At 38.8% G+C, this 12,463-nt stretch overlaps 1 long non-coding RNA gene across 4 annotated transcripts; it reads left to right on the top strand.

The window, feature by feature from the left end:
- The first annotated feature begins 7,860 nt into the window (after positions 1-7,860).
- Positions 7,861-12,259, top strand: LOC129454091 (uncharacterized). Of its 4 annotated transcripts, XR_012368128.1 has the most exons (8): positions 7,861-8,090; positions 8,656-8,875; positions 9,338-9,447; positions 11,043-11,265; positions 11,345-11,406; positions 11,499-11,599; positions 11,694-11,761; positions 11,859-12,259. It is a non-coding gene; the product is annotated as an uncharacterized lncRNA (long non-coding RNA). The 4 variants fall into 4 exon arrangements; XR_012368129.1 differs by lacking the exon at positions 9,338-9,447 and having other exon boundaries at positions 7,871-8,090; positions 11,870-12,259; XR_008647681.2 differs by lacking the exon at positions 9,338-9,447 and having other exon boundaries at positions 7,872-8,090; positions 8,801-8,875.
- The last annotated feature ends 204 nt before the right edge of the window (positions 12,260-12,463 follow it).

Here is a 12,463-nt window from a genome sequence, read left to right as displayed (position 1 = left end):
TTACAAGGCTTGCAAAGCTTTTTCAAGAACTTTGGGATAATTTAAGTTAAATGTTACTGTAACAACATTATAAACGTTAACATTCCATGACAAATTAGATGCAGCACCATTTACGTACAGCCAAAGCTTTAAACAACTCTGCATTAATCTAATTAAATAAAAACACACTGCAAAACTATAAAAATAAATTGACGACACTGTTTACTTCCCGAATGTTATTGTACTGCCATTTTCAAAAACATGGCATTTACATATGAAATATTTAAACATTCCTTGCTCAAAACATCTGCGAAAGGCTTGGGCCCGGTGGCATAAAGCACCTTAAGTTTTTCCCTTAAGCATGACACTTAAGGGGTAAATTCCCCTTAACTAAGAGAATAATTTAAGGGTGTTGCATACAGTATAATCCCTTAAACAGTTTTCTTAGGTAAGAGTAATCGTTAAGTGTTTCACGACAGCGACCCAGGTTTGTCGTTATAAAATACTATTGTTGCCATGGAGACGCAACAGAAAAAACTTAAGGGTTTTTTCTGCAACACCCTTAAGCTTCCCTTACGAAAAAGAGGTATACTTCAAGTTCATTTTATTAAGTATACTTAAGTAATGTTGGAGTATAGTTTTAAGTATACTTTATGCAGTAAGTGTACTAACATTTATGTTCTAGTAGTATACTTTTAAGTGTACTGCTTGAATACCGCTTGGGACTAAATTGGCCCACTTTTAGTATATAGAAGTATACTTCTAAGTGTACTATAAGTGTAAGAGTAGTCAACTTTAAGTGTACAACTAGTGCACAATTAGTTCTTCATTTGTACTGCAAGTGAACTCATGAGTATACTAGTAGTTTTCTAGACTTATACTTCAAGTGTGCATGCAAATGTTCTGTTAGTGTACTCTTAGTAAACTAGTAGGTTACTTATTGTGTGCTGCAGGTATACTTCCAAGTGTTCTTTTAATATACTTTCAGTTAACTAGTAGTTTACTAGTCATATACTGAAAGTGTACATGCAAATGTTCTGTTAGTGTACTCTTAGTAAACTAGTAGGTTACTTATTGTGTGCTGCAGGTATACTTCCAAGTGTTCTTTTAATATACTTTCAGTTAACTAGTAGTTTACTAGTCATATACTGAAAGTGTACATGCAAGTGTTCTGTTAGTGTAATCTTAGTAAAATAGTAGGTTACTTATTGTATACTGCTTGTGTAACAAAGCACTTTGAGACTGAGGATCCACCTGCAGGTTTTTATTAAACACTCTCCAACAGGCAAGGTCAAACAACAGCAAACACAGCAATGTAAGGCAGGCAAATCTCGTAGACATGAAACAGGCAAAAGGGTCAGGGCAGGCAACAAACATACAGTACTCATAAACCAGGTAAAACAGATCAAGATTAATAAATACAGATAGATAAGCAGGCAGGCAAACAGCTCAGCAATGACAGCCGGTACAAATCAAGACTTTGCACTGACTAAGGGCTCTATCTTACACCCGGTGCAATGCAGCGCAATGCGCGACGCAAGTGTCTTTCGCTAGTTTCCACCCAAATTTTCACGTTTAGCGCCGCGTTGTTTAAATAGCAAATGCATTTGCGCCCCCTTTTGCGCCCATGGGCGTTCTGGTCTGAAAAAGAGGTGTGTTCAGGCGCATTGTTGGCGCGTTGCTATTTTGAGGCAACTAAAATAGACTACGCCATTGACCAACAAAAACCTGGTCTAAAGTCTAAGGTCAAGTAGTCAAGTAGGAAGTAGTGCAGCTGGGCATAAAGCCTATGGGAGTTCTGGGTTTATCCCCCACCTGCTTAAATGTGTCCTGTCTTGAAAAAGCTTAAAAGTTAAAATTAATGCAGTTATTAGTACCTTTAGTAGTAGTACCTTTTTATCCCCTTTGGGAAATTCTTTCAAGCATGCGGTTTTTTACACTTACAAAACAATACAATATAACAACAAAAACAAGTTTTTAAAAGAATTCATCATTTAAATATTTCACTATTGTGGTACAAAGGATTTTCCTAATTTTAAGCAACATTGAAGAACTTACCAAGCCTTTTGACCCACAAGAACTGGAAGCTGCAATGAACGCGCTGAAACCTGGGAAAGCAGCAGGAATCGACGATGTACTGACAGAAATGATACAGCACCTGGGACCTAAAGCAAAGACCTGGCTCCTAGAAATGCTGAACTCATGCATGGCAGAAAAAATAATTCCATCGGCATGGAGAAAGGCCAAGATAGTCACAGTTCTTAAACCTGGAAAGGATCCATCATCCCCAAAGAGCTACAGACCAATTTCACTCCTTTGCATTACTTACAAGCTCTATGAGAGGCTTTTACTCCAACACCTTATGCCAGCTATAGACTCTAAGCTTACTGAAGATCAAGCTGGTTTCCATCCTGGTCGCTCTTGCGCTGGGCAGCTATTGAACCTCACCCAACATATCGAGGATGGCTTTGAGTGTAAACTCATCACTGAGCAGCTTTCATAGATCTTACTGCTGCCTACAATACTGTCCAGCACCGCACCATGATTAGGAAACTTTTTGACATGACTGGTGACCTCGACCTGTGCAAAATCATCAAATGCCTCCCCAACAACAGACGATTCTTTATCCAATTAAATGACAAGAAGAGCAAATGGAAAGCCCAAAAGAACGACCTACCACAAGGCAGTGTACTGGTCCCCCTCCTCTTTAATATCTATACTAATGACCAACCACTTCACTCACAATACGGTCGCTTTATCTATGCGGACCACCCAACAGGAGAACTTCCAGAAGATTGAGGTTTTCTGGAAAGTGTCCTCTGAGAGATGACAACCTACTACAACCATCTAAAACCAAATCCATCAAAAACCCAACTATGCAGCTTCCATTTAAAAAACCGAGATGCGAAAAAAGAACTGAGCATCTCATGGGATGGCTACAAACTCTCTGTGTACTTGGGAGTCACACTCGACAGGACACTCTCTTTCAAAACCCACCTCCAGAACACCAAAGCCAAGATATACACCCGCAATAACATCCTGCGCAAACTGGTAAACTCAAAATGGGGTGCCGATCCACCAACCATCCGTGCAACTGCTCTAGCTCTGTGTTTCTCCACAGCCGAATATGCATGCTCAAGCTGGAGCCGCTCCCACCATACCAAACTGATTGACACAGATCTCAAAGACACCTGACGCATTATTACGGGATGCATAAAAACAACGGCTCTACCATGTCTCTACGCTCTAGCTGGCATTGCCCCCCCCTTACATCAGACGATCCATCATCGCCCGAGACGAGCGGAGAACAATGGAGTATGACACCAGGCATCCCCTGCATGGACACACAGCACCCCCACACTGCCTGAAATCAAGAGCCAGTTTCCTGCTGACAGTCCCACCTCTCCAGACAACCAGAAAAATAGCAAGGACCAACATTTGGAAAGATGAATGGAACCAGCTAACCACACGAGCCCAGGACTGGATGGAGAGAGGAATCACTCCGACTGAATGACTTGCCAGCGGGCACGATCTCCCATGGCCAACTTGGAAGACCCTCAACAGACTACGAGTGTAACAGGGGAGGTGCAAAGCACTTTTGAAAATATGGAACCTCCAGACAGACGGCACATGTAACTGCGGAGCAGTACAGACAATGCCCCACCTACTGAAGTGTGAAAATGCCCCCCAGTGCAGTCCCCAGGACCTGGCTGAACCAACCCAATCAGCCGTGACCTGTGCCAGATACTGGCAGAATGACATCTGAAATTGCAACGGATTCGAAGAAGAAGAAGCAACATTGGCATCCTAAATCTTTGACCCGAATGTTCAAACTCATCATACAATGGGTGCATATAATTAAATGTGACCCGTGCTGGCAAAATTAGTCAGAATGAACAAATTTTCAAAAAGAGTTATTTATATTCTCTATTAAAAAAAATATATAAAACAATATATGACTTGTTGGAATGTGACGAAAAATGACAGCACTACACCTGTTTGAAGTTGACAGAGTCAGCAAAGTCAATTTTGAGAAAAATCAAATTAAAGATTTTTGAAGGTTCAAAAGCAAAATCAGCACATCCTTAACTTAAAATCACTGGTAAAAATAATAGATTTAACACACAGTCAAAAACAACATCAATAGGATAAATATATGTTGAACTTACTTTTATTGTTTTATTGACATTGAGACAAACAGCTTTCAGATCTAATCTAATATAATGTTACACATCAGATCCTCAACAGTTAAAGGTAGGGTAATACATTTTGAAAAATGCTAACGGTAGCCGCCTAGCAATGAAATCCCGATCCCGCCCTCAAGTCAAATCGCCATCCAAAGTCACGCCTCTTTCACAACACATGAACACACACAGATCAGACGGTCACGTCTCATGTCTCATTCAGCAGTGAGAAAACTTTGCAGTACAAAGTCGAATAACACTTCCAAAATAACCAAACAACTGTTTACATCAGAATTAGTTTAAGCACACGTTCGGTTGTGTAGACGTTGTAACTATATCGTATATAGTTATATCGTACGTAAAGTAGAATATCTGAATCCATTTCAATACAAACATATCGCGTACCTACCTTACCAAAATAAACAGTGCAACGACTCTTTCAGACCCTTTGCCTCCTGCAGCTGTTTGCATCTCGTGGTAAAGCAGTAAAGTTACTGATGTTCATTTGGGTTTTTGCTCTTGCTGATCCAGGCAGTTTTTGCTGTTGTTGTTATAAAAGATGTCTTTAGTTTTGTGCCTCCTGTGTAGGTTGTCAATTCAGTAGAAAAGTTTGCTGTTCTCACTGTTTACAGGCAGGAGGTGAGCGCACGTGAACGCGCCGATGACGTATGGTGTCTGCGTGGACTCGCTGCGCGGTGGGCATTCAAATTACGCTTACGTATGAGGGACAAAAATGGAAATGTCCGTTCGGACCGAAATCTATGATTTGTTGAACATTTTTTGGTCCTACGCCTTTCACAGATGACATAAATTTCTACAAATACATTTAAACAACTTAACACAGTGATTGCTATCAGGATGTAAGGAGACTTTTAACCAGCATAACAAAAAATGTTTCAGGATCAAATCTGTTACCCTACCTTTAACCAAACATTCACTTAAGACATAACAGATTAAGGGCCCTATTTTAACGATCTAAGCGCATTGTCTAAAGCGCACGGTCTAAATGGGCGTGTCCGAATCCACTTTTGCTAATTTAACAACGGGAAAAATGGTTTGTGCGCCGAGCACACGTCGAAAAGGGTTGTTCGTATACTCCTAATGAGTAATGGGAGTGTTTTGGGCGTAACGTGCAATAAACCGATGAGAGTCTTATCTCTCATCCCCTTTAAAAGTCAGTTGCGCTGGCGCTATGTTTAATCCCTATTTAGATGATGGACTTTGTAAACTGAAAAACTAAGCGGAGGAAGAAGACCCCCAGTTTAAGATTAATGTTAAATAATTGTGTTGTTTTTTACTTGTATTGAAATTGTTATTTTTTTATTAAAACCTTTAAAACCCGTTTTCTTTTAGTCATAGAAGTAAAAATAGCAGGCTTTTAATTGCTGTAAATGTATGGCTATCCAATATCATCAAAAAATAATTTACAAGTATGTAAGAAAAGGTTTGTACTGTAAAAATACTTTATTTGTAACAAACAGGAGATAAAGAATTTACAAACGGCTCTCGGTACTGTGACGTGTGGACAGTACTTTCTGAAATCTCCTGCACTACCTATATTTGTATATTTGTAGAAAACTTAAAGGCATGCAAAGAAACCAAACACATACATGCTGAATTAGTAACCACATGAGCACAAGTCATCCACTATGTTAAAGAGTTTCCTCTAAATCACCACATTTAGTATAGCTTTTATCTGAGCTTAAACAGCAACTAGAAACAAAATGAATCTTTTTAAATGGTATTGTCTGTCTTAGATACCCATCTGTCTTAACATTTCTACTCTCAGCCAGAGTTCTAAAATGAAATGTTCTAAGAAATGAAATGTAGAATTTAGTTGCCACTAAATATCCATTTTGCTCTGCTAGGTTCTGCACACTTTGGTAAGTAATGTGGAGAGACTTCCTACAACCCCCCAGAAATTCCTCTGCAAACCCCCACGTGCAATTAGCATTTCTATGGAGAGAGGCTTCAAGGGAACAGTGTGTGACAGACACGTTTAGGATTGTCTGTAAGAGTTTAACCCTAAAACAACCAAATACAAAGTGTAACCAATCAAATCATTTCAACAGGAAAGTTTCAATGTAGTGTCCCAATAGTTGTCCGGGTTTTGGGAGTGTTTTTTTAAAGCAACCAATCAGTGTTGAGATTAAACACCAATGGGGACACCAGAAATGTGCAAAGATGTGAAATTACAGTACCTCTGTAGGTGTGAAAGTGTTCAGCTAAAAGCTACTATTTTTCCTGGTTTGAACGAAGAATTAGATCTAACTTCATATTTGTAAAATGTATATAATTATGATGTGTGTGATTATTGATTATACTTCACTGCATGAAAAGTGTGATTTTCGTCAGTTAAAGGCGCTCTAAGCGAATCTGTGTGATGTCACTTTTTGTTGATGTTTGAACTGTTTTCAAACAAATGGAGTGTAGCTAACACCTCCCCCTCCCTTCCGTGCTTTCATGAACGCGCCCAACCCCCACCCCCAAATCCTTCTTGTCATTTATTGGCTGGAACACTTTGTTATGGTTTCTGGTGGTATGTTTGGCCGTTTTGTTTTTATTGCAGTTTGTGGAGCCTGGGCCCGGTTGCATAATTTTCCCTTAAGTTCACCCTTATGTTTCCCTTACACTTAAGTGTGTTGCAGAAAAAAACCCTTAAATTTTTTCTGTTGCGTCTCCATGGCAACAATAGTATTTTATAACGACAAACCTGGGTCGCTGTCATGAAACACTGAACGATTACTCTTACCTAAGAGAACCGTTTAGGGGATTATACTGTATGCAACACCCTTAAATTATTCTCTTAGTTAAGGGGAATTTACCCCTTAAGTGTCACCGATCGAGAGTGGGCAAATTACCCCAATGTAAAGAAAATGTCTTATTTTAATTTTAAACTTTTAAATTGTTGCCTAAATTTTAAATTGAGATTTGTCTTACCTTAAATGTTGTTTTGCAGGCATAAAAGTAAATTTCTTCATCCTATGTTTTTTTTTATTTATATCTGAGTTGGGAGTTGAAATCCAACCTTATTTCATCCTTCATCACTGACTTGTTACCTAAAATGTAGCAACATTTTAAAACATGTCAACAACTAGTGACGGATAGGATTTGATATGGGGATTTAATAAAATGTTTTTACACAGCAGTGTTTTTTATCCTTTATTTTATCAGGAATAATCACATTGAGATAAAAAATCTCTTCTGGCCAAAAATGGCAGCACACAAAGTTTCACACAAAAATATTTCAAGAAAAACTATACAAAAAACTTCCTGTCCAGCACTCAGAACTACAATTCGAAATAATAACGAAATATATAAATGTTTGAAACAAGAATATGATTATTTCAAATAAGACTCCAAAAGGTTTCTAAATCTAGCATCACAGTAAAAGTGTTTCACCTAAACCTCAAGCATACAAGAGGATAATGAAATAAAAACAAATGTAAATCAAAAAGGGTGTAAAGTGGGTTTTAGTTTTACTCCTTTTATGTGTCTTTGTTTTTAAGCAGTTTATTGTAATAGTGACACAACTTTACATTAAGTTGTGTTAATAACAACAAAATACTACTTAATGATACTAATGCTGCGTTCCAGGCAGGTTTTGAGCCCACAAATCACGACTTCAAAACCACGACTCAGTCAAGACTCAAAACTTGGAGTAGGACTACGCGTTGCCTGGAACGCAGCATAATATTTATTATAGCGTATCTTCTTTCCCGATGACACGACGTAGCTTGCATTGCATCTTGGACACAGTAGTCTATAAACTTCTACAACGTTTGAGACGCTTTGTGAAAAGGACTACATTTCCCATAATGCCCCGCCCAACGCTCGCTGGAGAAACCGGAAGCGCGAATTTGAAACGCTGAACCAACGACGCGGGACCTTTTGTTTGTATTGTGAAGAGCTGTATAATAAAGCAAGGTAAGTTAAGATACTTTTCTTTTTAAATCTGAACGTATACAAATGATTTAAAGGATGTTTTAGGCTAGAAGTGCTAGTATTTATTTGCCATGATCTATAACGGTCGGTAAACGTGCGTGCTTGCATTGATCTAAGTTAACGTTACATGAGACAAAGAACTATTAAAAGAATGAGTAAAATGTTTGAATCTTTGAAAAATAAATTAAACCCACAAAGAAGCAAACTCAAGACAAGATGTTTTGGTTTTAAAACAACAAATCAGCATTTCTTGGAAATCATAACTGATAGCAAAGTGACTGTTTTTACTATTGTTTCTTAGTAAAACGCTTGAAACCCTGTTTTTTAATGTAAGTTACCAAAAAGACGCGTTCCAGATCAACTAATAAAATGTAAGATTGTTTACTATTCTATATAAAGATTTCTTCAGTGGACAGTGCTTGGTATTTTACAAGATTTTTAAAACCTATTTAATTCCTAGGAGTCATACAGTTTGTCTTTATTGTTTGCCCTTTATTTTACCTTTCTTAAAGTAAAAAAAACCCTCATGTTTTTGTTTTGTTTGCAGAAATCATGTACACATTATCAGCTTTAGAAGTGGATGTCATTCCTGCAGTCTTTGTGAAGAATGATGCGAGTTAAATTTATTTCATTTGAACAACCTAACAGGTTAAACGGTAAACAAATCTGTGTATTTGATATGACTTTGATAGATATTGTTACAACTTGGAAAACAACAAACCAAACCAGTCAGAGACAGCGATGTGAGGACATCAACAGAAAATAAAGTAAGATTATGAATATTATGTTTATTATTTATCTTTGTGCAGTTTGATTTGGAGTATTGAATGCATCTAATTAGGGATGGCCCGATCAGGTTTTTTGCCCTCGAATCTGAGTCATTTGATTTTGAGTATCTGCCGGTACGGAGTCCCGATCCGATACTTCTATAATACATAAAAAAGAGCAAAAAAAAACAGATCCAGGATGTTCCTTATGTCATGCCGCACACGTTGCTGTTTCTATGTGGACTCAAAAGGGTCTAAGGGCACACTCACATTATCCAAACCAAACAATACCCCAGCGCGATTGTCACCCCTCCCAACTCCCCCAGATGCACGCACTCACACTGTACTTTTATCGATCCGAGTCTGGGCGCGCTTTCGTCATTAAGATGCGATTGTTTTGAAGTAAAGCGCTCTCTTAACACTGGAACCCACCGTAATGATAAGTATGTGTTTTTTATTCAGAGTCGTTTGGTGCGCGATTACAGACAGCCCTCTCACAGACAGCCCTCTCACTCGGACATTCACGTAACCCGGCTGCGCGCATCAAAAGGTTTTTACGGAAGCAGATGAAGGTGAGTGGTCGCGCAACTGACGTCTTCACCTTTTGAAACGCGCCCAAGTGAACTGCGCTCCAGCCCACCTCTGCAACCCAGCTGGGGCGCGGCACAGAGCGATCACACTAGTCAGACAAACCAGGCTTTGGGGGTTAAACGCGCCCGAGCGCAGTTTGGTTTGGATAGTGTGAGTACACCCTAACTCTGTGCCAGCGCATAACTATAGATGTGTTAAAAAGTAATGAGAATATAGTAGGGTTGTGCCGATAGACGATAGGATCGTGTATCGACGATCTTCAAACCTATCGCCAATGGCAGGCTTTCATGGTGATAGTCATGACGATAGTTGGCGAATGTATTATTATCGTCATAGTTTTACATTAACATGCACATTGCATGCTTTCCCCGCATGAGGGTTTGTGGATGTGACGCAATGAATGTTGTTAGAAAGATTCCTTCTTGCACGCACATGGACTTAATGCGCGCGTCTTGGACTCCTTCTAGCACCTGAAATAAATCCAGCGCGTCATAAGCAGCTGCGCTTCTCTCTGTCTCACATGCATGCGCTCTCGCATCTGTCCGAAGTCTAAACATAAACTAAAGTAGTAATCATTATGTATTTGTTTAGTTTCATGCGAGCTGAGGCAAACTATCCCTTTTGTTTAAAATAACCTGCTGCATATTGGCGCCTCTCTCACTCGTGGACATGCAGAGAGCTGCGTTCTGTCCGAAGTCAGGTCACTAGGTAGTAATCCTGCTTATAATGTGCATTTCAAGGAGTTGTAGCAATACATCCCTCATGTTTAAAATATGATCGCGTTCCGCTGGACCAATGTGTTTAAAAAGGCACCTCATGAGAGCACCACTGCTTGACACGTGTAGCCTTCTGCAACAGCACTAAACAAATGCATTAAATTGTTTGATTGCACGCGCGTGTGTGCCTAAGTGCATTTTTTTTACAGTCAGTAAGTAATCATGTTAAATAATCATGATTATGACTTTTCCCATAATTGAGCAGCCCTAGCAGGGCTAACATGTTCGAGGGGTAATCCTGATTACAGCAAAGCCACTGGTGTGTTTCAATGACATTTTGGACCTCTGGTAGGATTTTATAAGTTTCAATTTTAAAGCTGTGCCACAGGTTGACCCAAACTTTAAAACCTGAACTTTAAATGATGCAAATCTATGGGTCTGACACCCTATATGCATTTGTTGCACATGTCATTATGCACAATTGATCAAACTTTGAAGGAAGTTATAAGAATCAACCTCCTTGACTAATTCTAAGCATAAGATAGGCTACCCAAAAACACTCAATTAACAAGAAAAACAACATACTGATTCAGCAATATGTCTTATAAATTAGCCATAGGGCCCGATTTCCGATCACGTGATCGAATCGGGACATCCCTACATCTGATGTGACTTAAAAGTGGCCGCATGTTTTTAAAATGATCTCTGAAATTTACAAACACATTTTCACATGTCTTGAACTGAATGTTAAAAGTCTCTGTTCTTGGACTGTTGGTGTTTTGTACTATGTGCTTCATGTCCTCACTTTTGCATTTTATGTTAATGCATTTTCTAACTGTATGTGTTTGCTACTATTCTAGATGCTGTAAGAAGTCCTTTATGTGCACAGAGATGGAGGTTGAAAAGTTACTAAAACACGCTCATATTAGGCACGGTTCCTTGAATCGTGCCTGAGCTCGCTTTCATCATTAGGATGCGATTGTTTGCAGAACACAAGAAGTAAAGCACTGTCAATGTGAGTCAAACAACTGCTCGACTGAGGAGTTGAAGAGAGAAGGGCAGCTGCACATTTCTAAAATTGTGGTAAGCTTAATCAAACCACCCATGCTTTAATTTGACAGAATCCATTTTTTAATAAAGTATTTTTACTTGTATTTTGTAGAAAGCACTCTGTCGGCTACACAACTCGGAGGCAAATTGTAGGCACTATCACCAGGAGCAGAGGTATGGATGAAAGATAAAGCCTAAAATGCATTCTGTTGTTTCCGAAGCAAATAAACACATTTGTTTTAATTTAATACATTTTGCTTCTATAGATTAAGCTCACCACATAATGGGAAGGACACCTCATTTTTAGTGGGAGCACTGGCTACAAGCCTGGAGTTGCACAATGAAGGCCTTGATAAAAATTAATTTGGTAAGTAATTTTCATTTGTGGTTGTTGTTATTTCTATTTTTGTATAGTTTTGTGTGTATTTTGCTTTTAACAAACCTCACTCACTTGTTTCTAGTGGCCTGCAAGACATTACCAGAGCTAGCCAGTGTGGCCACATCACGGAGTGACCAGAGGAGGAAGAGGGTAAGATAGATTAGAATTAGTTTCTGTTCTAATTCTTTATTTCTGTTTCATTAGTATAAACTGTAATGATGTTCATTATTCTTGTTATATACAACAGTTGTGTTTCAGCTCTTGGAGTCAAACCCAGTGTACTAGCTGTGGACAAAGTGGGCTTCTGAAGGGGAATCACCACTGACATGATTTCAGATGAAGAATACAATGCTGTTGATGGAGTGTCGGGTGGATTGTGAGACCTTCATCGTTCTGCAGTCAGGCGCTCCGCAATCTGTGTGCTAAGCTGCAGCTGCAACTGTGTGTGTTCAAACTATGCAGCGTTGCATCACAGTCTGCAATCTGAATTGCTGTCTAACAGAATGCCACCGCTTACCTATGACCCCAAGGCAGCAAAATGAACACATTTGATGCCAAATGTGATCCCAACAACATAATCGTTGGCTTTTTTTGACTTTGTGTGTATTTATTTTTCCTATGCTTTATTAATAAAACTCTTAAATTTTATCAACATGTCTCTCCCAAATGTCTGTTTTCTTTCCCTAATATTTTTTTATTAATGCCCTTAGCCCATGGTATACGTTACATAGTCTTTATAATATTAGCCTTCATGGCACATAAATTTTTTGTTATATCTCATATAATATATCTAATATAAACCGTAATTTTATTAAATAATAAAAGGGAGGGGTTTATTCAAAATAGTATTAT

Source organism: Misgurnus anguillicaudatus, chromosome 25 (genome assembly GCF_027580225.2).
Source record: "Misgurnus anguillicaudatus chromosome 25, ASM2758022v2, whole genome shotgun sequence".
NCBI lineage: Eukaryota > Metazoa > Chordata > Actinopteri > Cypriniformes > Cobitidae > Misgurnus > Misgurnus anguillicaudatus.
Note: the sequence above shows the minus strand (reverse complement) of the source record. Positions and strands in the feature narration are given on the sequence as shown.